A 23,432-nucleotide genomic window follows, 5' to 3' on the forward strand; every position below is an offset into this window, starting at 1 on the left:
TCTCCCTCTTGCTCGGCGCCATCTTGGCGTGGCGTCTCAAGATTTTCTTTCGCAGCCACCTCTTTGACTGCTTGAACGGCCATATGCAGCTGGGCTGTCAAACTTGCATTCTTCTGCATCAAATCAGTTATAGTATGAAATGTTGCAGTTAACATTCTCCCCTTGTCGTACCTCGGGGTTACCCTCTCATCTGCGGTGCATCCCTCCATCTCCAGATCTTCGTGGAGCTCAGATAGACGCTCGCAACCCCTCAATTTAGACACCACCATAAAGGGGACGAACCGGTCGATCGGCACTGGTTCTTCACTCTCCCGAGCACATCTTAGGCAATGGGCACACTCCTGGGTGAGGGTCGGGTTTACCGCGCCTGCCGGCTTGACTCTGGCAAGGGACACAGTGTTGAGGGGCCTAAATAGGACCCGTTCATTATTCATTATACACCCGAATGCCACGGGGTGAAGATACACTTCCCTCTCTCTTGGGGCTCCGTCTTCGGAAGCTCCCTCTTCTCCCTTCAGCGAAAGGCGTCCGCTGATAAACCTTTCACCCATTCCACCCACCTGGTGGTAAGCGATATGCGCCTTTAGTTCCACGACACTTGCTACGTCGCGTTTCCCACTTCGCCAAGGGCAGTTCTCAACTAATTCTAGTTCTATCATGCTTTCCCCATATCCCATCCTCGTCGCCATGTCGGGGCCGAGGGGCTGTGGCCAGCAGCCCGGGCACGTGGGCCGGGGAAGTCGGCACGGTGGACTAGAATTAGGCACTGATGCGTAGAGGTTGATTAAAGATTATTTTACTTACACCGTAGATGGTCGCGGTGCAGGCAGGAAAACATGCTTGGTTACAGTTGTAGATAGAAGAAAAGAAGAAAACTCAAACAATGAAAGCTCTCTAAACTGATACGAGAGTCTGTGCTGTGACTCTCAACGAGCGCACAGGGCAGGGGTACGTCAGGGATCATCTGGTGACGGGGAGAGATTCTTGATGGGTGATCAAACCACCGGTCGGCTCCAAGACACGCGCAGAGTTTGCTAGGCTCTACCACGTGGCCCAGAGTTCTCCACGAGATGGATGCGGAGTCCCCCTAAATGAGGTCCTCCCCTGAGATCTCCGACTTGGGAGGAAACTGCTCAAGTCTCTTATACGGCTAGCAAGCCAATCGCTAGCCGCCACGTGGGAATAATTTAGAAACAGCCAATAATGGGGAACAAATTTACATACGGGTGGCGGGAACTCCTTTGCACCGGGGTTTTTCTCTCTGCAGCTGAGAATTGCACCATGCAAAGAAAGCTCCATGTGGCGGGAAATAATTCTGCAGTGCCGAAGCACACGCACAATCATTGGGTCATGACAAGCATCATCATCACTTTATGATCCTTTACCCAGACTTTGCCTTTGCTAAGGGGCAAATTAATGCACAGGCCCACAGGGCCCAGACCCAGGGGGCCCTGACAATCAGGGGCTCCCTGGGGGCAGGGGCCAGGTCAGAGGCCCGCCATGCTCTCCAGCCTGTAAGAGAAACTCCTGCTACACACTGAAGCTTGATCGCATGTTAAATGTATCAGTGGTGGTGGCCAGGAACTTGTATGATCACTCTGTGGGGATTGCTAGGGTGAGGTGGCAATGAGGATCCCCACCACCCCTGAAAAGAGGAATTCAGTCCTCTCTGGCTAGCCATACTATTCTCAGGCCACATTTCCTTCCACTGCATTCCAACAGAGATTTTGTAACAGTATAATAATTCAGTTATAGTTAGCAAACAATAAATCTTGAAACATTTGGTTGAGAAATCTGAGTTAAGAAGGTATGGAAGTGTATTATTAAATCCAAATGGCTCTACATCCAGTGCTTGTCTTACTCACTCTTTAGCAAAATTAACATCACCATGCAATATGACATACTGTAGCCATACACCAACTGTTTTCCAAGTCCCTGAGCCTAAAGCTAGCTGAATATTAGGGAGGTTTGTTCTTTTCTCATTTTTTCCCTAAGTAATTTTCTCTCATCCTACTGCATTTTAAAACAATCCTGTTCTCTTCTTACTTTATTCTTTATGCTACCACTGCCCATACCTGCTGCAGAATTGCCCCTTCAGATTCTAAGGCCGCTTCCAGAGAACTGCAAATCACTTTGGAATAGGACACTCTGATATTGGAAAAGAAACCCTTTAATTATGAATTCTGGGTCTTACTGGTAGCCTTTTGATAACCTTAATTTTCCTGACTGAAATTCGATTAACTCACAAGCTACATCCCTGTGTAGAGGGTCAGTTTCAGGCTAATGTACCACATAAACCCCATTTATCCCTGTAGGGACAAGGTACAAGTCAGTGGGCATGTCTACACATGCTACTAACTGTGCAGTAGCCTAATAACACTGAGCAGTAGCACATCACAGCACGGACAGTGATTATATGCTACTGCACAGTATTATTAGGATACTGAGCAGTAATGTAACTAAAAAGTTACTATGAATTTATTTAGTACTTGTATTGTCAAGTACTAAATAAATGCACAGTAACCAGTGTGCATTAATGAACGTGCAGATGTGCCCAGAATAATGTAAGCTATTGGTAGACATGTGAAATGAGACCCATTAGAACTGGTGATGTCTGATGTCTCTGTTAGGGTGAGTAATACATATCGTGCCCACACATGCAGGAGTGCACAGTTCTGGTCCTGGGAAAGCTTCCTTTATTATTGGAGAAGCACAATCCTCTTTACAAACACTAAAAGACTAAGGTGAGATGAACCTAGGCTGCAAAATTCAGCTGTGGATCCTGAAGTTTGGATCAAGTGTTAATTTGGCATACTTAGGAACCAGCAATTACATGACAGATGGGAGTAAGGAAGGATCTGTTCCCCAAAGACCACAGGGTAATGTCCTCATCTCCTAGGCTGACCAAAGGTTTTGGTATGGTGTCAGATAGCTGTGGTAGGCACTGTTGTCCTTTTTAGCCCAAGTAATCAATCAATAGTCATTAGAGCTGCACTGAGCACATGCCCATACATACACCCAAGACAGAGAATGGCACTGGGCAGTCTCTGGACATACTCGAAGCAGCAGTTACATTACATTATTCCAGCTTTTGCCATGTGTGGAGTGGGAACCAATGGGGATGTATTAGTACAGCTGGGATTCTGAGTACAGTTGGAGCAATGTAGAAATGCCCAGAGTGACTTTGTGCAGAGCTAGAAGAAAAATCCTGGTCTCTTCCTTTCAAAGTACTACCATGAACAATGCTTTCCTCACTGCTCTATTTGGAAATACTTTCCAAGCGGAATAAGTGTTACAGGTTTTATTAGAAGTTTTGAGCATTCATTGTTCTCAGATTCTGAATGGAGGTATTGAGCATCCATGCAAATCAGATCCTTTAGAGCAGTGGTCACCAACCAGTGGATCTTGATCCACCAGTAGATCTTGGAGCCTCTTGCAGGTACCCTGATTGTCAGGTATCAGAGCATCTTGGAGTCGATCCAACAAGGCTGGGGTTAGCGGCTGAGTGCCTGAGTACATGCGCATGGGTGCCCCAGCCTAGCAGGTCAGTCTGTGGGGGAGGGAAGGGGCAGGGATAGATCGAGGCCCCTGCGGTGAGGGACAGTGCTGCAGAGATAGAAGCAGGGGTAAGTTGAGTGGGGCCACAGGTGGGTGGGACTTACCTGCTGGGGAGGAATGCCCCCAAATAATTTTTTCTCCCTCTGCCTCGATCTGCCCCCCGACCCCTCCACACAGGCTTACCTGCTGAGTGGGGATGGTGGTGGTGTACGGTAGATCTTGGGTTGCTTTTAAATGCCAAAGGTGATCGCCTATTTAAAAAGGTTGGAGACCACTGCTGTAGAGCATGGGCATGCAACTCATTTGCCCTCCCAGTCAGATCTGGACCCTGGGGCTCGTGAGCCAGGCAGCCCACCTCTGATGTTGAGGTGGTAGCTTGTTGGCATAGCTGCCAGAGCCCCTGCACTGGCACAATTCTGGAATCCAAGGTACGAATGCTGCCAACACTTCCCCTCACTTCTTTTCCCCTGCTATTGATTTTTAGTCACCAACGGTGAGTTCAGCAGATATCAAGGGGGTTGGGCAGAGGGCAGGTGGCAGTGGTGCTTACTATGGGCTGTAGTTAAATCACCTGTGAGCCACATGCAGCCTGTAGACTAGCAGTTGGACAGCCCTGCTGTAGAGAGCCTAATAAAGTTCTGGAAAGGAAAACTATTGGATCCAGTTGTGCTATTTGTGAAATATGTCAAGCAGCCCATAAGAAAGTATGCTTTATATGCAAAACAGTTTTGTTGTGCTCCCCTTCTCCCCCAACACCACCTTATTTGTGTCCCCTTTGTATGTAATAGCCTCTGTCTTTGAATACCCCCATCCCCCCAGTCAGTAGTCTATAGCATCAGACTTCTCTGACTTTGCTTGGAAGGATTTCAATATTTAGCATTTTTATTATATCCAGCTGCTTTAGGTTTTCTCACTTTAAACATCTTAACTGACTTTAATTAAGGCTCTCCGCTGTGACCTAAGCACTTGCTTTGCTTTATTTTTTCAAGCAAAAAAGAATCTGCTCCCAAGAGCTGATCTTTACTTAAGGTGGATTCAGAAATTTGTTGTGTGTTTTTGGAGTGTTTCTTTAGGAGCTGATGTATGAAATTTAGAAATGTCCTCCAGACTTTCTTCCATGCCAAAAAGAGTAGTGTGAGCAGTACCTTGATGTATGGAATGTCTTCCAGTTTACATCATAGCTGAAATAAACTGTTTCAATCAGTGTTTTGTATTAGCATAATGGGAATGAGCAGAGTAGCCACTAAATCCTTAGATTTTTGCCCTTATCATCAAACATTTGTGCTGGCTTAGAGGTTGCTGTTTATCTCTGAGCTGAGCCCCAGGCTGTATTCTTAAATAGATATGCTATCAGTTCAGAATTTTTCCAAAAATAGTTTGGGGTCTCTTCAGCATGGAGATAGCAATATTTCTGCCTTTACTTAGAGCAAGGATTTCTTAGGGTGATGTCTATTACTGGACTATGTAGTAGATAAAGTTAGACAAGTTTTGAATGCAAGACATTCTTTGTCACAATATCCCTGATGCTTAATTATGGAAGAGTTGGTGGAAACTCCATGTCTGTATTAGGCATCAGTGATAGTGTGGCTCAAGTACCTTTCCAACAAAATGGTCTACCTACTTGTTATGTTTCATTCAGAACAGCCTGTGTTCCCAGCCTGAACAATTTCTCTATTATATTGTGGAAACCAACCACATGAAAGAACACATGTAAAGTTGACATGAGACAGGGCAGTGTTCGCATCTCATCTGTAAAGGTTGCTGTGACTCTGAGAACACAATGGCTGCTGTCTCTGCAAACAGAGTTCTCCAGAATTTAAAAATCAAGTGCAGAGAACAACACCATCAGACTTAATAGCCATGGACGTGGTAATAACCAACTCTGAGCACTCAGAAATCATGATTCAGCATGCCTCAAAATCATGAGTTTGGCTTATAAATTACAATTTGCTTTTTTGTTTGTTTAAATAATTGTCAGTCCTTTTCATTCACCTGTTAGTTTCCCGGTTATTAATCCTGATTCCTAGTTTTATTCTTTGCCACCATAAAGTAAAAACTGTTTCATTAAAAATGAGAACAGTTTTTCTACTTACCACTGGACTCTAAGTGCTGAAGCTTTATCAGGTCAGATACCATAAGACTCACTATAAAATCAGATAGCAGGCAACACTGCTCACTGTATGGTTAGCATTTCTTTCCTCTTGCAGTTGCAATGTTAACTCTCATTTATTCTTGTTGTATCTACTGCTAATGTAATACACTAGCAGTGCACACATGCAATAACCATGAAAAAACACCAGAGGGAGTGTTTGGAGGATGTCAAAGAGAACAAAGGGGATGGTAAAAGGGTTGTACTTTGTGTACTGTACCGCATTTATAGTTGAAGTAAATCAGCTCAGTGTAAACTGATAGATTTTTCACCAACATAGCTCACGTTCTGGGAACCAAGATTTAGCTAGACTCTTTTTGGGGGAAATTCCCAGGGTCAGACTCCTGCCTGTGTAAACTGGGGAGCTTCTCTGAAGCCAACATGAGCTGAATATTTGGCCTTGGGAATTTGCTCCAGCAAAGAATCCAACTGGATCCTGACTCTGTGCCTGTGAAACAACACAGTTCAGGAAACAGTGCAACTCACACACTGCAAAACTGCTCTTACACAAGGAGGACAGTCAGCTTATGTATGCTCTCAGACTTTCTGCATTTATGGTATCACTTATAGTGTTACGTTAGGCAGGAGGGCCACTGCCATCTCCATGTTGACGTGCAATATTTTAAGGACTGATCTCCAACACATATTGCAGTCAAATGTTTAAGCTTGTTCACATAGGGCTGTTTCAGTAATTTAGTTTATTTGCCCTACATCTGGCACTTCACTTTATTGTATATCTTAAGCATTGCAGCCATGCAGTTCTATATGACCATGTCCCCATGACGAGAATATGTGTTTCCCTGGGAACAACTAGCAGCAGCACATATTTGTGCCACTGCTAGTTGTCCCAAGGCATTACCCTGCACATGCACTCTGGCATATGATGGATTGCCCCAGGTGGGTAGGGGAGGCTGGAGCCAGCACCTGGACTGACCTCACAGCCTTACCTGGGGTTCTCCCAGGGATGCAGCAGTGGGAATCCAGGTGAGCGGAGCCTGGCTGGCAGCTGGAGTGTGGCTCTGGCTGGCCAGGCTCCATTTTCAGGCAGTGCACGCTGCAGCAACATGCTCTGCACCATGTTTTTTGGTGCATTTTTTTTTACACCAGGATCTCCCCATGTCAAAAAAAAATCACAGTTGCTAATTAGCAGCAAGGCAAACAGGTGCACATGTGGCACATGCGTGCTTATGGGGATGTGCCCCATTAGCCTAAATTAGCCCAAGATGTCATCAGTTAACACTGCCACCACTTGTCTTACCACCAAATTTCTGGACACATGAGGAGCTTTCACAGGTCACATAATGTAGCCCCCCATACCAAGTTTCACCTGTGGAATCAACCTACACACTGGATCTGGTCTGCAGACCAGCTCTGCACTATACAAAAAGCCTATCATGCCAGATGTGTTGATCACCATGGATAGGGACAGAAATTGCACATAAAGTGGTATAAGTGATCAGAAACCAGTTCAAATCTGTAACACAGCAAAAGTTCAGTGCACATAAACTGCTTTCAAAATGGCCTAAGCTGATTTAAGATAAACCTGGATGGATGTAATATCTGACTTAGTTGATTTAGGTTAAATAGATTTATTGACCTTCTGTCCCAGATCCCCTCCAGATTCAAGTTAACTCACAGTCCCTCAGCATCCCAAGATACTTTGTACCTCCCCTGTAAACCCCACCTTGCAGGATGGGCCAGTTAGCCTTGGTCCAAGCTGTCTGCTCCAGCTGTGTAGGGAGGCATGCTCTAGTGACCTCTGGCTTTTGTCCTGTGCCACTGCAGGCATGTGGCTGCATTTCCAGAATCAAAAGTGAATGTCTGTTCATTTGCTTATTGGTTCAATCTATGCACCTTACACTAACCTGTGAAAATTGAATCGATTCAGCCTTGGACTTTTTGACTCTCTGTACTTAGCCCACTGGTTTAAATTAACTGTTCAGCGTATGGTGCACTGTTCTGCTGATCTACAGACTTGCCCAACATCATGCAGGAGGTCAGTAATTGGGGAGAAATTTGAACTCAAGTATCCTTAGTGCTGGGGTAGTACCTCAGCATTTAGGCCAAGTCTAAGGACTAGCTTTGATAAATATATGAAGAAAAGAGGTGGGAAATGTGTACTCATTCTGTTATCAGGAGATTCCAATGATTTTACATAATAAATACTGTAAGTAAGTAAAAGTTTTGCTCCTTCAAATCCTTCATTAAAATAAAGAAAAGTTCCCAAGTTTGATATCGCTCAGCTCAGGCCTCAAGGTATCACCCATTAACATTATGAACCTGACCCTGTAGTCTTTCCTCAGGGCAAACTCTTTCAGATGTAAGTGGCAGAAAACACGCCATTTCATTAGAGCATATTCAATGCCACTCGGTTCAGATAAAAAAGAAAATGTTTATTAGTTTCAGGTAAAATTCTTACTGCAGAGTTCCTGAATAAGTTTTATGTCCCATCTAAGTCCTCAAGAGAAGATGGAGGAGAGATTTCAATGACTCATAGGTCTTAATGTATTTCAGTCTGTGTTAGGTTACAGTCAGGAAACAGCAGCAGAATATGCAGTATGGTTCTGTTGCTGGAAAACATGTAAAAACTATGGGACAATTGGTTCTAGTAAGTACTGAATCATGCTGAGTCCTTGACCAGATTTCAAACTACATCCAGTTAAAATCTTCTGGGAGATTTGAAAGGATTTAGTTAATTTTTTTAATCAATTTTTTTCAACCTCTGTACCACTTCTGTGCTCAGGAGAAGCAGCACTAAACCACTGGATGTGTCTGTGTATATAATGTATTTCTAAATATTTTCATGAGTGAACATGGCTGAAAAAGCATTTGCCTGGCCCTGGAATAGTTCACAACCACAACAGACAGAATAGTCTTTTGATTCTGTGGACATTTGCACATGTGTGTAGCTTTACTTGCATAAGTTGTCTGATTGGTTTCTGCTTTCATTAGTCAAGTTCTTTACACACATGTTTGCACAATTGGACCTTATCTAGCATGCCTGCTTGTACAGGCCCTGCCTGTTTACATTCCAGGGTACCTTTTTGGAGTCAGGTACTTCAAGACAACAGTCCTGACCCATCCCTAGTACAATGATGGAGACACCAACTGCTGCACTGAGGAAAATTTTGACCCATTTATTTTTTTCATGTCAGATATCAACAGCAAGAGATCTGTTCTCCTCTTGGAGCACAAGGAATTGATTTAATGCTTTTTTTTCTCCATCTGTGTAAGGACTGTTTCTTATGAAGAAGTGCTGTATTTTTATAATCGAGGTTTGGCAAAACATGTGAACATGTGAATAATTTTAAACACACACTAAAGTCCATCCCTATTCAGAAAAGCATTTAAGCACATGCTAACTTAAAGATTCACTTGCAAGAAGCTAAATCAGTGAAAGTGTTCCTAGATAAGGGGTACAGGATCAAGGCTTTAATGTGGAGGAGGTTTTATTATTGTAAGGACTGGAGTTTATATACTTGAATATTACCACATTGTTTTCAAGATTATTAAATGTGTCATCCTGTTATTGCCTCCAGTCATTCTTTATGGAAAACAAATAAACAGCTAGTATTTGTCAATCTCAGCAATAAACTATAGTGGCAGCAAACTTAATCTGGTGTTAATTAGGCTTGTGGAAAACTAAATCAAGCATCAAAAACCACAGATTATTTTAGGCTTCCTCTAGCATAAACAGAAAGGTTTGAGGATCCATAACATATTATTTTTGTTGACAGTTTTCCACTTTTCCCCCAATTTATTTCATGTATCTGATAGGCTGCTCCTTGATTGCCTCTAGCTCCGTCTTCTTTTGGCCTCAGTGTCGCAGTTTGTTAATCCTTCCTATTTTTGTGTATTTAAGCAGGATTACAAACTTCAAATACATTGTAAAAGAAACCTGTATACAACCCTTCAAAACCACTTAAGTGGGCCTATGACAGAAGTACCAGTCTTGCAAGTAAATACAGAACATTTTGGAAATCATCCTGAGTGTTTATTTATAAGCCATTTTTAATTACTAAGCAGGAACAAATAAAAGAACTGGAAAATGTAAAATGACAGAGGGTTTTGCATTAAGTTACAGCTCATGTAGAACAAGAAAGTGGTCACAGGGCTTTCAAGTCCACATCATTTTGTTGTGTGATTATGACTGGCTGGCTTATCAACAGTTTAATAAAAAATAAACTGCAAGCTCCTTTTCAAATGAGAGAGATCTGTTCAAAGGGTCCATTGCATAAAGCAGAAAAACAGAAGATTTCTGTAGTTAGAGAATGACAAGGAAAGAAGACGGGTAGATAATGGATAGTGCAGTAAACTCACTCAAGCAGGTAGGTGAACTATGGAACAGAATGAACTGTGGACCACTTCCAAAGGAATCTGTACTATATTACAGGAAGCACATGCAGAAAATGTAGAGGAGAATTTGGCATCAAGAAGGCTGAGAGAGACAGGCAGGAGCAGGAAGGTTCATTCAGATGCAAATCAGAGCTTCCCCAGTGTTGGGACGTGTCCAGGCCTGGGTGTTTGTTTCAGTTTATTATAGATAGAGAGGCTAGCTGCAAGGTTCAGATCTGTATCTGAACTTCCTCTGAGCTCAAGGGGGTTCAGTTTAAGCCCATCTCTAGATATGACAGATGTTTTTTGTGGATACCAAATAAGATAGTTCTCACTCTTGGGATGAGAAATACACTGATTTTTGAAAAGTCAGCACTCTCTTCTGCTGCTCAAAAGCACCACTTCAAAACTAGGCACTGAGGAAGCTGCCCTTTCAGGCTAGCCCTGAAAGTGCTTCTCGTAAGCATATTATTCCCTGTGCCAAGGACACATAGAGAACATCTCCCATTGAGAACTGTGACAACCCCTCACCCTGCCACCTGGTGTGGGGAGTGGTCCTTGAGGTTACTCGCCCACCACGACTTTGATGTTCCTGGTACCTCTGCATTGCTGTTCAGTGGTCCTTACTGGGTCAGGAACACCTTCCTTGGTGCTTCTTCTCTGGGGCTTCTTCTCCCCTACTCCACACCCCTTTTGACTCAGGTGTTACTTTAGGTCCCAGGTCATGCCTTGGTGTTGTTGCAGGTTGTTGAACGCCAATGAGATGAAGTACAAGTGTCACAGGAGCTTCTGTGATTCTGTCACATTTCAAGGAAAGGGCTAACACAAGAAACAGTATAACCCAATGTAGTTCAGCCAGAAAAATGGGCAGGGCCCCATTGCCCCCATCACACTGAGCTGCTCTATCTTGAGTACCAGGGCGTAAGAGTCCACTTCCCCAGTCTTTCCTTCCCTCTTCTTTATTTGGCCCCTTTTTCCCTGGGCCTTACCCTGCTGGCCTCTTGGCCAGGTGTCACAGGGACTCTGCGTGTTCCCCACTGGGCCTGCTTATGGCCAGGCATGGCAGATTTCCCCTGTTGGTACACTTTGGGCATGCAGATGGACTGCAGGAAGGCTTAAGTGTCACAGGCCATCCCTCCAGGGTTCACCCTCAGCAGGTATCCTCAGGCCCTGCCAAACCACCCTGTCCCATCCCTGTCTGACCTTTTTTAGTGTCAGCTTCTGTCTGACTCCATTTCTCTGGTCTGGATTGCCCAGTCCCAGTGAGTGGGCCTGACACCAGATGGACTACCAGAGCTGTGCCTGGCTCTCTCCAGGCAGTCTTCTGGCTAGGGCCTGGATGTCCCTCAGTTTGGCTGTCCCAGGCTCAGGCAGGCCTGGGCCATTACCTCTGGCTAACTGGCTGATGGAGGTGGCAGCAGGGTGCTTCCGGCAGTAGGGAGCATGTCTGGTGCCAGTTCTAGGGCATAGATGCTTCCCCCAAGGCTTGTGGCCTCTAGGCCACTTTTCTGCATGCAGCTGCTGGGCTCTGAGCTAATCGGGGATGGACCCTCCAGCTGCAGTGTGCCAGCTGTGGCCCAGCCATCTGGGCTGCAACAACAAGGTAAGTCGGATAGGGACCTGTCACATTACCTCCCCTGCACCCTTCCCCCCAACCCCCACTTGGTGGTCAGGTCACACATCGGCATGAAATTGGTGCTGAGTTCTGAGTTAGGCATCGGAGGCACCTGAAGTTCTGGCGTGCTGGGCATTGCCTTATCTCATGCTTGTGAGAGAGACAATCTACCACCACATTCTACTTGCTGGGGGTCGATGCTGGACTGTAAAATAAAAAGGCTATAGCACCAATGCCCACCATGTGATTCAGATGTTATCCATTCTTGTGGACTGTAGCCATCTAAGGGGGGCATGATCAGTCACAAAGGTAAAAGATTGTTCTAATAAATATATTTATTTAGACCTGGTCCCAGGTCTCTAAAAAAATAATCATGTCATCAATATATGTTGATGGATATGCCTGGTGTGGTGCTAGGATGCAACCCATGAGCCTCTGGAATGTGGCCACTGTGCCATGGAGGCTGAAAGGCATGCACCAGAATTCAAATAATCCCCAGGAGGTACCGAAGGCAGCTTTGTCCTGGTCAGTTGTGGCCATGGGGATTTGCTAGCACCCCTTGGTCATGTCAAATGTGACTATGAACCAGGCCTGGCACACCTTTTTTAACATTTTATCAAGTCTGGGCATCAGAAAAGCATCAAATTTGGCCATGGTGTTCAACTTCCAGAAGTCCATGCACAATCTCAAAGTTCCATCTTTTTTGGGCACCACAACTAGGGGGCTATGCCATTGGCTCCAGGGCTCCTGGATTATTCCTTTGTCTAGCATGTTTGCCAGCTCCAACTTAACTGCTTCATGGAGCTGCTGGGAAATCCACCTCCAGCTCTTGTGTACCATGCACCCTTCAGTGTAACTGTGTGGTGCACTATCCCCCTGCCTTCTCTGGGTTCAGCGTGAAACACTTCCTGATACTCTTTTACCAGCCCATGGAGTTGGTTCTCCTGAACCTAGGGAAAGATGTTCTCCAAAGACCAGCCCTTCTGGGGATGCTGTCTCTTTTAGGGAGGGCCCAAATTCTGCCTGATCAGGGTATGGTGCCATTAGATACCCTTTGTGGGCATGCCACTGTTTAAGAAAGTTAACATCATAAACTTGTCTCTCTGGCCACTGGCCTGGTTGTGTGACTTCATAATCAACGAGGCACATACATCTCATCACTTCAAATCCTTGCCACTTAGCCAGTAGGTGAAAGTTATAGACGGATAAAAGGACCAAGACACAGTCGCTGATATCAAAATGCTGCTCCTGTGCCTTTTGATCATAGTACTCATTTTGCCAGGCTTGGGTATGTCTCAGGTTCTCTTTTACTATCTGCTGTGCCTGGGCCAGGGGTTCCCTTAACTCTGTCAGGTGCCTTGCTTTGTGTGTCCCCCTTTGTGGCTGCTATTCCCAACCTCACACTACATCAAACAAACCTCACAGCTGGTAGCCGTACACTAGCTCAGATGGTGAATAGCCTGTGGAGGCTTGGAGTGCCTCTTGAATGGCAAACATTAACAGGACCAGGACCTGGTTCCATTTCTTGGGATTACCCTGTATGTACTTCTGCAAAATGAGCTTTAAAGTGCAGTTAAAGTTTTCTACCAGTCCATCAATCAGGGGATGGTAGACAGATGTTCTTAGGTGTTTTATTTGAAGGACCTCACTCCCTTCATTACCCCAGCCATAAAGTTGGTACCCTGATCCATTAAAATATCTCTATGTATCCTGACCTGTGCTAACCACCTGAGTAGTGCAGCGGTGATTTTCAGGGCCATGGCTGATCATAAGAGCATGGCTTCTGGAAAACGGGTCAACATGGGGCATGGTAAGTCTGGCAAAATTCACACAGCCATCTCGTGTGTCCACCCAACAACTGTGCCCGGTAACTAATGGTACTCATACATTTGCCGTCTGCCATGTACATATACTAGTGTTTTGTCCATTGTGGGTGTACCAGCCAAAGTGGGTAGGGCAGTCACATGCACCAGCGTTTGCACACACCCCATACCAACCGTTGTTGTTAAGGTGTGGCTACCAACCTGAGCATCTTCAATGTGCCAGGGTTGGTAGGGTTTGGGAAGAGCGTAGCCAAAGCTGCAATTCATTTTCTCCATGCTGCCATCGCTGGGCCTCATTTCTGTTTCCCAGCATTGAAACCCATGTCCTGTGCTACGGCTGGGGAACCCCATGGGGCAACACCGTGGTGGATAGCCAGCACTTGTGCAGCAGATGCATTTGTCATCCTGGCGGGTGGGCCCTAGCCAGACATCTTGTCCCGGGTGACTGGGTGGATTGACTTGTCCCTTTGGTTCTGTATGTTGTCCTCAGTCTTGGAGAGGTTCTTTGATTGCTCCCACATATGCCTCAGCAATGCGTACTACCTCCCCCAGGGCCTGAGGCTGGTGTTGTCACACCCATTTCTAGGGCAGCTCCTTCAGGTCCCAGATGAAGTCCTTGAGGAAAATGGCCTTGAATAGTTCCACAGACAGCCTCTCCGCTGGCTTGACCCACCTGGCCCCAGTGTCCTTTAGCCGCTGGGCTAACAGTCAGGGATGCTGATTCCCTTTGCTCTTCTTAGTGTGGAATTGTTGCCGGTAGTGCTCCAGCGATGTTTCCAATTGGTACAATATAGCCTCTTTGATGGTTTGGTAGTCCAGAGCCTCCTCACATGTGAGGGTGTGGTAAGCAACTTAAGCCCAGTCTGTCAGGAGTGGACCCAGCTGTGTGGCTCACCAGGCTGTCGCAAACCACTCAAATGATTCTAACTACACTTTGGGTTTGCCCATCCAAGTCATGTGAAAGGCCTCATGGTTAATGCCTATGGCCATCTGGATCTTCATTAGTTGCTCAGCCAGGTCTTGCTGCCAGGAAAACTGGGCTCTGAGGGCCTCCATCTCCCTGGATTTGACCTGCGTAAGTTTCTGCAGCAACTGAAGAATCATCCCTTGCATCATTTGCCAGTTTTCATTTGGCCATATACCTATACTTGTCCATGGCTGGTCTGCCTGAGATTCAGGGCTGATAATAACCCACCATTCACTGAGTTCCTGGCCAATGCACCATGACAGGCACTTGCCCTGCCACCTAGGGGGGGAACCACCCCTGCATGTACTTGCCCACCATTATTTTGGTGTTCCCAATATCTCTGTATTGTTGTTCAGTGGTCCTTACTGTCTCAGGGACAACCTCCTTGGTTCTTCTTCTGTGGGGCTCCTCCTTCCCTACACACCACCCCTTTCCACTCAGGTGTTATAGTAGATCTGAGGTAATGCTTTGGTGTCATTTCAGGTTGTTGGATACTGATGGGACAAGGTAGAAGTATCACAGGACCTTCTGCAATTCTGTCACACTTCAAGAAAAGAGCTAACACAAGAAACAATATAACTCAACATGGCTCAGGCAGAATGGTGTGCAGGGCCCCATTGCCCCCATCACATTGACCTGCTCTATTTTGAGCACCAGGGCAAAGGGCCTGCTTTCTTGGCCCTTCATTCCATCTTCTTTACTTGGCCCCTTTTTCCCTGGAGCTTACCCTGGTGGCCTCTTGGCCAGGTGTCCCAGGGGCTCTGTGTGTTCCCTGCTGGGCCTGCTTGTGGCCAAACATGGCAGAGGTCCCCCACTGGCAAACTTCAGATGCATGGACAGACTGCAGGGTGGCTAGGGCATCATAGGCCATCCCTCCAAGGTTTACCCTCGGCAGGTACCCTCAGGGCCTGCAAGGCCACCCTCTCCTATCCCCATCTGACTTTTCTCAGTGTCAGCTTCTGTCTTGTGCAGACTGGATGGCTCCGCTGCTTCAGTTTGGATTGCCTGGTCCCAGTGAGTGGGTCTGACCCCGGACAGGCTACCAGAGCTATGCCTGGCTCCCTCCAGGCAGTTTTCTGGATGAGGCCTGGATGCCCCTCAGTTTTGACCCTCTCCCGGCTCAGGCAGGCCTGGGCCATTGCCCCTGGCTAAGTGGCTGACAGAGGTGATGGCAGGGTGCTTTCAGCAGCAGGGAATGTGTCTGGTGCTGGATCCAGCACACAGATGTTTCCCATCCAGCTTCTGGCCTTCAGGCCACTTTTCTGCAAGCAGCCACTGGGTTCTGGGCCAATCTGGGATGGACACTCCAGATGTGGTGCACCAGCTGTGCTGGCCGCAGCCCAGTCACCTGGGCTTCAGCAACAAGGTAAGTCAGGCCAGGGCCTGCCAAAAGAGCTAAAACCCAGTGGATTGCACCAAACAGGATGTGACCTTATGGAATGGTTGTAAACCCCAAGCACTCTCTACCTCTGTACCCTGGTGTGACAGGGCTTGTCACTTCAAGAGACAGTGGCTGCCTGAGAAGCAGTTTGCAGGTGGCAGGGGGGGCTGATTAGAGAGTCAGCTGACCCAGAGAAGGCCGGGCTTGAGCTAGGCAAGCCCAGGGCCTGAGCTGGTTATTGAGTCTACCCCTGAGTACCACTGGAAGAGGAACTCCTAGCAGCAGGGCAGTAGCAGGGCTCCTGAGATCCTCTCTGGGCTGGGATAAGCAGCACTGAGACCTGGAGCTGGCCAGCCCTTGGAAGAGATAGGCTTGAAAGCAGAGGGTTGAAGCAGGCTTTGGAACAGATAGGTCTGGGGTCCAGAGAGAGAGAGACCTTGAGCCCAGGAAGGACTAGGGTTGGGAAGAATGTCTGGTACCAGGTCAGCTGGGAAGAACGTCTGGTGCCTGGGAAGGACCAGGAGGATCCAGTGCCCAGGAGGGACTAGGGTGCATTGAGAGAAACTTCAGTGCCTGGGGCCTGTCAGAGAGCGGGGTGTGGGGCCAAAGGGGCCCGAGCCCATAGAAAGAAGCAATGTTTCAGCAAGCCTAGAGAGCCCAGACATCTGGAGCCCAGGAGGGGTGAGGACTGAGGCTGGAAGCCTGTAGCCCATGAAGGACATATGTTAGCAGATCACCTGCAAGCTGTGGGAGTATTTATTGGGGACGATGCAACTCATGGAACTAGCCAGGCAATGACCATGTGCACCTGTAGTCTTAAGAGTAAGACCAGGGTTGGGAAGCCCTGAGGCAACCTCCCTTTCATCAAAAACCAATAACATCAAGGCATGGCAGGAGAAAAAAAGGGAGAAAGTCCTGAGGACAGCCAGGTTGGCAAGGACTGAGCAGCCACCAGGGGGCATTGCAACCACCCCGGGACAGGCACTTGCCACACCTGGACCTGCTGCATCTGATTTCACTGCTACCTAGAGATGACAATACAGCAACAGTTGTATAGATGCAGAACCAAAAACATTCTTTTCTATTAAACTAGAAAAAATGACACCAAGCTCTTCTATTTTACATTGCACATAAGGATGCCAGACACCAAATCTTTAAGAAGTTCATTATAACATTGAGCTGCTCAGTACCTCAGTATTTACATGTATTTGCCTAATTAGCGAGTGCCTGTTGACCCAACTGTAAGTGCCTTTAAAAATATAAATCAATGGTTCAAAATATATTTAAGCACTGAGCAAAGCATTGAGAGTTTGGAGCCTGACTGAAAGGATGAGTTAATGTGCCTGGTGGATTAAGGTATAGCTACAGCAGTGAAAACAGTTATCCCAAACAGGAATAATTCCAGTGACAAGAAACTAGGTGGGAACAGCGGGTTTTACTGCAGTGTTTGATGGAATGCAAATTAGTTCCATGCCCAGGTACTAGCAGACAAGTGCTGGGGTTGACAGTCAAATTACATGAGGTCAGGAGTGGAACGAGCAGACAAAGGACATACTATCCTGCATCTAACTGAAATCATACAGCAAGCAGAGGTAAAGATTTTTGTGGATGGTATCTTTTATTGGACCACTGCATGGTTGGGATTAAAGTTAGATAAGCTTTTGAATGTAAGGCATTCTTCATCAGGTCTGATAGAAGAAGCAGGCACTCAGATTTGATGAAGCATGCCTTGCATTCAAAGGCTTGTCTACCTGTATCCCAACCATGCTGTTGGTCTAATAAAAGATATCACCCACAAAAATCTTTGCTTCTCGCATAATTTCTGAATATTCATGGTTACAATGTTACTCCAACAGTACCAAAACTAGCAAGCCAAGGGCTTTTTGGATCAGCTAAGCAGTACTTGTCTTGCAGGCCATGAATCACGAGTGCTTCCAGAATTTGTTTTATTATTGTTTCTAAAATTTCTCTCTCAAAAGCAATGCTTCCCAGTATTTCAGGAACAGGTTATCCACTGCTAGGGCATCATTTGTAGAAGAAGAGCCTATGAGAGGGGTCCCTTCTGGCAGAGGCATCCAGGATAATTGTAGGTTTAGCAATATTCTACAGGTACCAGGCATTACTACATACCATCTCCAGAACTAATGGCCCTGGAGATTTTACAGGAGAACTGTGGGAACTGAGGAAGAAAATTTAGGATTATAGACTCAGGACTATTACTAACCATGCCTCAGTGAAGCCCAGAGTAAATGAAGCTGCCTGAAATCCTGAATACATGCCAGAGGGAGTGGTGTAAATAGGAAGATGGTAGGTTTGAGGGGAAAATTAAGAACATCATAAACATAAACAAGACCAGCTGCAAATGAGCAAGGATGAAGGGAGATGGAAAAACAGAATAGCTGAGTCCAAATAGAACTAATGCCTACTATTTTTTATTCTGCCTCAGTTCCAAAGAGTATGCTGTTCAGTCTCTTTTTGTACTCTGCTATTTGATCACTGGCAACTTTCTCAGTGGCTAGTCGTAGTCCACTGGAGTCTCAAATAGCCAACCACAAGCTACCAAATGTCTGGGAGCAGGAAGGATGAAATACAAAAAATGGTTGCCAAAAGAATTAATTTGTAAGTGGTTTTTCAAGGGAGAAATAGTTCATTGCCAAGCCTCTATACTATTTGTCTCCAGCTGCCTCGTGTTTTTGCCATGTATCATGAGCTCTTAGCTTGCTAATAGCAAATCTCTGTACAGTGGAGGGTAGTTAGCTGGCAAACAAACAAAGATAGACTTGCATCAAATGGAAGCACATAATGCTACCTAGCACAATTAATACACTGTGCAGTTTATGGGCAATGCTTTGGATGACAATACAGTCACTATAAGGGAAATTTACCACTAAAGTTTCCAAAGCTGAGCTGAAGGACTTAAGCAAGGCCTAAGACTTCTGCTGGCCCTTCCAGAAGAGGGTTTTTGCCTTAAGAGGTTCATAAGGCCTTGATCCTACAAAACCTTATGCATACCTTACGAGTGTAGTCCCCAAGTTCAGACACTGCATGAGTCTAGTACCACTACTGAAGGCTACGTTTCTAGGGCTGGTAAGAGGATGCCTCATTTGAGCAGTTGCTAGGATGACTAGGCCTATCTAGGAGACAGGAGAACATTACTATAATCAGTCCAAAGGTGGCATAATGGCCTAAATCCCTCTCTCCTCCACATCATTATGACAGGCTCCAGCATATTGGGATGATTTAGACTTACATGCTGAGGCATATTTGGACAGCAATATGTATAAAGCTGGCTAGAAAACAAATTTCCATTTAACAATATTTTTTGTGTTTTTGGGGGGGAAATATCTTCCTGAATCAAGGCAAAAAGTCAAAACCTCAACAATTTTCATGGAACTGAAATCCAATAATATTTTGTTTCAGAAAGAGCAACTGACTCACTGGCATGCCCAGTTGTCAGGGCAGCTGGCTCTCTGTGGGAGTTGGGCAGCATGGGGAGCCAGCTGGGCCCATGGTCTGTAAACCATAGACAGTTTTGAGGCAGTCAATACTGTGAGGCTGCCCTAGAGCAACAGGTCTTAGAAACCCTGGGGTGACGAGGGCAGTCTTTCAAGCAGGCAGCCACGAAACCAGAACGGTAAACTGGCAAACAAGTTTCAAAATCTACCAAGGGTCTGTCCAAAGAGTCATCAAACTGACATATTTCCAAAACACATTTTGCTTTCAACACATTAGTATTTACTGATGTGAACAAGCTTCATTAGCAAACTGCTGAGAACCTCTAACATTGAACCTAAGGGCTTGTCTACACATGAGCCACATGTGGCTCCTGCTCCACGTGCAAAGTCCCAGAAATGAGTGATGTAGCCACCGTAAGGTGGCACTGAGCACAGGCCACTCAGCAGGCATGAAACACAAAGCCTAGGAGAGGCTCTGAGCACATAGGCAGGGCTGCTCTAGAGCAACTCCATTGCTTTGTCTGTGGGAGTCAAGTGACACAGAGCAGGAGTGAGGAGGTGGGATGTGCTTCATAGGGGTGCTCCTCGGTGCAGTACCCAGGTGGTGTAGGTCAACCTGAAGCATTTTATATACTGCCAGTAGAAGCAAAAAACATCATCGATACATCAAATATTGGTGGTTTTCAAAGTGATTTCAAAGCACGCAAACAAATTGTACCCTGTGAGACAATACAGTTACTGAATATATAACAGCACAACTGGAATGACTAGCAAAATCAAGATACTCTACAGCACAGTGGAGTATAAAAATACAAAATCCAATAAATAGGGTAAAATGAGTTATGAACATCTAAGAAAATGAGAGAAAATAATTTCATAGCAAATAAAGGAGAAGCAAAAAGTGCAAGAGAAAATTAAATAAAACTTGCTAAGTAGATAAACATAATAGGGCAAGACATTCCTGTTGAACATAAATGACCTAGCAAAAAGTCATTTTGACCAGTAATGCACATGAATGGAAAATCTGTTACAGATGAGATTGGTTTAGTTAACAGATTGAACGCATTCCTTGTCTCATTATTCAGCAATGAAGCTGGAGGTCATCCTGTCTCAGACTAGCAGCCGTGTTATTCAGACAAAAAGGGCCATAGTTCTTTCAAAACCCTTTATGATTCCTTAAGAGATCATGTTTGGAGTATGGGAACCAGTAAAAGCTGATGGGAATACTGAGCCAGATTAACTGTACTCTGATCTGGTTAACTCAAATCAATTATTATTTTTTGGTTTCATAACATATATTTATAAAGCACTCATTGCTATTGCTGTGATATGGCATTTAAAGCTAAATATATTGCATTGTCCCAAGATCAGGGAGTAAATACTGTAACCATTCATCATTAACAGAGAACATTTCTGGTAGAGCCAGAGGTTGGTCTGATCTTTTCCTCCACTGAAATCACTGGCAAAACTCTTATTGACTCAGTTCAATGGTGCTGGATTAAACCCTACACCAGGGACGATGGAATGCCTCTTGGACAAGCAGATGGCAAGCATCTGAGAACCACAAGAGCCAGGTCCCATCTGGAGGGACATACTGTAACAACTGTATAAACATAGACCTTAGTGAGGTCTTTACCCCAGCACTTCTGTATCACAAATACAGGCCTTTACCACTTCAGGTAATAGAACCTACCATTAATTGACAAGCAGCAGCAGACTGTATTCACTGAGACCACTAGAAAGGGAAAGTATTTCATGGACCCAGCAACTGTTTTAAATAGGGATTTTTTTTTTTGCATCGAAAACCTGACCTGGGTAGGCAAATCACTGTGAGCAGGTGCACATGAAAGTCCTTCTCCTTGCACATTGTTTGCAATATACTTGGTTGGCAGCAGGGTTGCTGGTTTTATGGAAAGAAACCTTTAAAAACCCTTCTATCCCCTTCATTCCTTCTTATTCTCATCCTTCTGAATCTCTCAAAGGCCTGGAGGAAGTCAGGAGGAAAGAATGGATAATAGGGAATTCACAACTTACCCCTCGGGTGGCAGCCTGAGTCTTGCAAGACACTGTCTATAGGCTTTTAAAACTTCTGTTGCAATCCATGTTATGTCCACTCAGTAGTTTGGGAGGGAGGGTGCCTAGAATTGAAGCCCAGGTATGTGCATCAGATGGAATGATAGCAGTTTAACAGATCTCACCCTGAATGACTATGGTTCACCCCAAGCAGGGTATGTGATCCGCTGGTAATTGTGTTAATTACTTAATGAAACAGTGCTTAAGAAAGGAGTTAGTAGTAGTGGGAGGAGGAAGCTGGAAGGAGGTAAGAAGGGTAGGAAATGAAACCACAAGAACGATGAGAACGGAGCAGGGGATAGAACATGGTCATACTAATGAAGTAGCTGAAATTTATAGTCATTACATTTGCAGGCTTAATAGCTAGAATAAATAACCCAGTGGGTTCAGAAGGAGTGGCTGCAAAAGCAAATCAACGATTTCTTAATTCCTTTGCCATCCAATTTGCTATGGGGAGGAGGTTGGCAGAGGACAAGAGCCTCAGAGTTCATCCAACGGGGTCAGGTTGGTAGGAACCAGAGACAGTTTCTCCTGTAGCCACTTTAATGAATTGCCTTAGAATCGCAGCTGAGGATGCATTGACTTTCCAGCCTTGCTTAAGGAACTTTGAATCGCTCTAAACAGTTGATTGTTTTTTAATGAGAGGTGGGAGGTTTGTGTGCACTGAGCTGTGCTTGGAGTTTGCTGTAATTACAGCGCATCGGAGCAGACTCAATTAATTGAGTATGCTGGAGAATCCAGCAGACTCCAACGTCACATGTATCAGCATCTCCGCACTGAAAAATACTGGCAGGGGCACTTCAAAGTTTGTTCAACGAGCTTTAGTTAAAGCGCCCCCCACTGCCACTTTTCAGCGTGGGGATGTTGATTCATGTGATCCTCTGGGCACTTCAATTACAGCAGCTCTTGGAGTAAAGCTCCCTCCCCACTTCCACTCCCAAAGCACATTTATCTATAAACGCCCGTATGAGCAGAATACAAGACATGAAGCCACAGTGGCTGGATGCTTACAGGAACCAATTCCAATTGGACTCCTAAGGAAAGAAGTGTCTCAGGCTCGGCTGCTGTGATGCTGAGCTAGGAAGTTTCCTTCTGGAGGAAAGAACATCAGCCAGGATCACTTTTTTCCCCTGCACTTCAGTGGGAGAGTTGAGATGCATCCACAGACCTTTGGAGAAGCATTGTGTGGGTGCTTGTAAGGAGCTAGACATGCTGTGGGAACTAGCATCCCCTCTTGAGTGCCAGTTTTGTTTTGGTTAAAAAAAACACAGAGACATCCTCTATGATGATTATTCTGTATTTCTGCTCCCAGGCCCAGCCAGAATTACTGTGATGCAAGGCCCAAGGATGGGCCTACAGTAAAGAAATGGGCTGGGAACAGAGCAAAAGGACAGTGGTAGTAGACTGGGGATGAGACAAGAGTCAGAGAAACTAGGTTAAGGATTGGGAAGTGTTGCAGAGGATTTCGAGACAATCTTTCTCTTTCTTTATTTTTCCTGCTCATTTTTTTAATAAAGAGATCTCAGTATTGAAGACAGAAAATCCCTGGGGCCTGAAGCTGTCCCTCAACAGAACAGACATAGCCCGGAGAACAATAGGGTCTCTAAGCTGCCCTCCTCATAGACACTCCCTATGATCTGAAAATGCATCCTTTACTGAGAAGTTGAGTCTGTTGGGCTTGTTCATGCCTTGGCTCCTCTGCTGACACAAGGAGATGGGCCATGATGGTAGAAGGTGAACACTTGAGGGTCTGGCTTAACACTCACCAAGGCAGGAGAATGGGGTTTCAGATACCAAGAGACTTATTTTATTACAGTCTTTCTCTGTGACCCTAGCATGTCATTAAGGGTATATCTAACAGGCCCTGCTTCTCAAAGAGTTTTTCTGCCCATATTGAGCTCCACATTGCTGGACCAAGATTTCATAGATTTCATAGATTTAATAGATTTCATAGACATTAGGGCTGGAAGGGACCTCGGAATATCATCGAGTCCAGCCCTCCGCCCGAAGGGCAGGAAGTCAGCTGGGGTCATAGGATCCCAGCAAGATAAGCATCCAATTTACTCTTGAAGGTGT

The sequence above is a fragment of the Alligator mississippiensis genome, chromosome 8, assembly GCF_030867095.1.
Source record: "Alligator mississippiensis isolate rAllMis1 chromosome 8, rAllMis1, whole genome shotgun sequence".
Lineage (NCBI taxonomy): Eukaryota > Metazoa > Chordata > Crocodylia > Alligatoridae > Alligator > Alligator mississippiensis.